Source organism: Balaenoptera ricei, chromosome 11 (genome assembly GCF_028023285.1).
Source record: "Balaenoptera ricei isolate mBalRic1 chromosome 11, mBalRic1.hap2, whole genome shotgun sequence".
Classification (NCBI taxonomy): Eukaryota; Metazoa; Chordata; class Mammalia; order Artiodactyla; family Balaenopteridae; genus Balaenoptera; species Balaenoptera ricei.
The window spans coordinates 45608078-45611394 of NC_082649.1; the positions used below are offsets into that span (position 1 = coordinate 45608078).

Below are 3317 nucleotides of genomic sequence, written 5' to 3' on the forward strand. Positions count from 1 at the left end.
GGCATGGTGCCAGGCCCAGAGTAGGTGCTCAATGGACCTGAGTTCTCCTCCCCGCTGAGGGAGGAGGCTTCAGAAGGGATGGGTAGAATAAGTGATGTCAACTTCTGCTGAGACAATCATTCATCTCAATATTATTACCTTGCCTGGTGCTTAACTCTTGTACTATTGCTTTACTTTTTTCCCCCCACAGAAAGTGGTTTATTGCTTTTAGAACAAAATAAGATGCTCTCAGAATTTTTTTAGTGAAGAAAATACGTTTGGAACTTCAAAGCTGTTTAGACCTTTTCTAAAACACTATTTTTATCAGCTGATAAAGTAAGCACTTCAATATAGAAAACTGTCCAGAAGCAAGTGCCTGGGCTGGATGGCACAGCTCACAACTGTGTGGTCCCCGAGCTGTCCTACTGGATGCAGCTGCCTGCTCAGAAGTGGGGCTTGCGCTTGCGGCCGGTGTACTGAGTGTCAGGTCGGACATCCTTGCCCTGCCTCCAGAGGCGCTCCTTCTTTTCCAGCACCGACTCTCGGCTCTTCCTCACCACCCCCGCCTCGCCATCCTGTATGGGACCCTGTGCAGGAGACACGGCTGTGAGCAGGTGGACCGAGTGGCCTGGCTGGCACCCAGGTTAATCTGGGAAGGGAAAAGTGGTGAGCTTCCCCCGAGTCAGGTGGCCTCAGATGCCCCTTCCACAGCAGAAGTCCCCATTCTGGACACCCCCTTCCTGGTGACATCTGTGGGGCAGGCAGGGGCCAAGCTACTTTTGGGGCGACTCAGGCCAGGATCGGCTCACAAGAGCCTATCCAAGGAAAGCCAGAGGCCCTGTGCCCACTGCTGCCACTTAAGGCCCTAGTCTGGCTGTGGGGTCAGTGCGCTTGGTATAGACCAAGTTGGGGCTCCCAGCAGCTACAAATGTCTGAGGTAGGAAAACAAGGCTGCCCAGCTAGGGGCAACCCTGACAACGATCCTCAAGGGGTGATCTTGGCCTCTGGTCCTGGCTGAGGAGAAAAGGGACCTCCCACAGCTCTATGGGAGAGAGGCCCTTATTGCTTTACTTTTAATGTGTCTTTGTCTCTGCAATTACATTAAACAATTTTTGGAGGAAAGGGTCTTATCGAAGGCTCCGAGTCTCACACAGTACTAGCAGCATCACCCTTGTGAGGAAGAGTCGGGAGAGGTGAAATGCAGATCTCTATGTCAGTCCTGGCCCTGCCACCTTGAGCTGGCACTTCCTTTCTCTGGCTGTCTTTTCCTCATCTCTAAAATGGAGATGGGACTCCAGCCCCTAGAACTGTGCCTGAACCATAGTAGAGGTTCAATGAAAATGCCTTGGGTGAATGAATAATCCCTATTCACTCCAAGAAGTTCTAAAATTCTATAATAAAGTTGGCTTAAGGCAGGGAAATAAGTGGTTGAATTTTTAAAAATAAAATGAATTAAACATTATTTCCAACAATACATCATCAGATTTCATATCCCTCCTTCCCAGAAAAATAGTAATTTGAAACAAATGAAATCCTATTTGCCATGTGAAAAGATTCCTCTCGAAGTCAGTTGTGATTTCTATTTAGCCATGAAAAAAAAATCTATTCTGGCAGACATCTTTCTAAATTCATGATGTTGACAAATCCTCCAGCTATACTATGCAACTTGGTACATTTAGTTTGCCTAATGACTTACAGCTTTTATATGATAACTCAGCAGACCTGTTGGATATTGAATAACTATCATGGGTTTCCCATTGACTTTCAACAATGAAAATTTCTGCATCAACCAAAAATATATTTACCACTGAAACACAGGAATATTCTTTGTTTGTTCCCCCCCACCCCCAAATTGTCTGTAAACCTAATTTTGCAGTAAAAACTTGAATATACCCACTGAAACATCTATTAAAGTAGTAGGAGGGATGGTTGAAACCAGACCATTGTCGTGCTTTCTTATGGAATTCCTGGAGGATGATTTATGGAGCTTTAGTCAGTGTCACTGTTTTTATCATTCCTGGCACCAGCTTATGCTGGGAAACATTTTTTTCACTCCTATAAGAAACCATGAAGGGTTTTGAAGATATGAAGAAGGATGCAGTCTCTACTGTCTCTCCCTCTAGCCTTGCTGTCTAGAGAAAACATTTCAGCCATTTCTTTTAGACCCATAGGACTTCTCTAGTTGTCTAAAACTGGACCTGGAATCAGAGGTGTCTGTGTTTAAATCCTGACTCTGCTGAAGCAGTGCAGCTCACATGGGACTCGAACACAGTCTAAACCCATACTGGGACTTGAACCCACGGGCTGGGACTCAAACCCAGCCTAAACGCACTGTCCTTTTTTTTTAAAATTGGGGTATAGTTGTTTTACAATGTTGTGTTAGTTTCTACTGTACAGTGATGTGGAGTTCCCTGTGCTATACAGAGGTTCTCATTAGTTATCTATTTTATACATATTAGTGTATATACGTCAATCCTAATCTTCCAATTCATCCCACCCCTCCTTTTCCCCCTTGGTGTCCATATGTTCTCTACATCTGTGTCTCTATTTCTGCCTTGCAAATAGGTTCATCTGTACCATTTTTCTAGATTCCACATATGTGTGTTAATATATGATATTTGTTTTCCTCTTTCTGACTTACTTCACTCTGTATGACAGTCTCTAGGTCCAGCCATGTCTCTATAAATGACCCCATTTTGTTCCTTTCTATGGCTGAGTAATATTCCATTGTATATATGTACAACATCTTCTTTATCCATTCATCTGTCAATGGGCATTTAGGTTGCTTCCATGACCTGGCTATTGTAAATAGTGTTGCAATGAACACTGGCGTGCATGTGTCTTTTTGAGTTATGGTTTTCTCTGGGTATATGCCCAGTAGTGGGATTGCTGAGTCATATGGTAATTCTATTTTTAGTTTTTTAAGGAACCTCCATACTGTTCTCCATAGTGGCTGTATCAGTTTACATTCCCACCAACAGTGCAAAAGGGTTCCCTTTTCTCCACACCCTCTCCAGCATTTATTGTTTGTAGATCTTTTGATGATGAGCATTCTGACTGGTGTGAGGTGATACTTCATTGTAGTTTTTATTTGCGTTTCTCTAATAACTAGTGATGTTGAGCATCTTTTCATGTGCCTCTTGGCCATCTGTATGTCTTCTTTGGAGAAATGTCTATTTAGGTCTTCTGCCCATTTTTTGATTGGGTTGTTTGTTTTTTTGATATTGAGCTGTATGAGCTGTTTGTATATTTTGGAGATTAATCCTTTGTTGATTTGTTTGCAAATATTTTCTCCCATTCTGAGACTTGTCTTTTCATCTTGTTTATGGTTTCCTTTG

At 43.1% G+C, this 3317-nt stretch overlaps 1 non-coding gene across 1 annotated transcript; it reads right to left on the minus strand.

Annotated features, from left to right (window-relative positions):
* Positions 1-905: 905 nt before the first annotated feature.
* Positions 906-1037, minus strand: LOC132375502 (small Cajal body-specific RNA 20). The gene has a single exon (XR_009506050.1). It is a non-coding gene; the product is annotated as a small Cajal body-specific RNA 20 (non-coding RNA).
* Positions 1038-3317: the final 2280 nt, after the last annotated feature.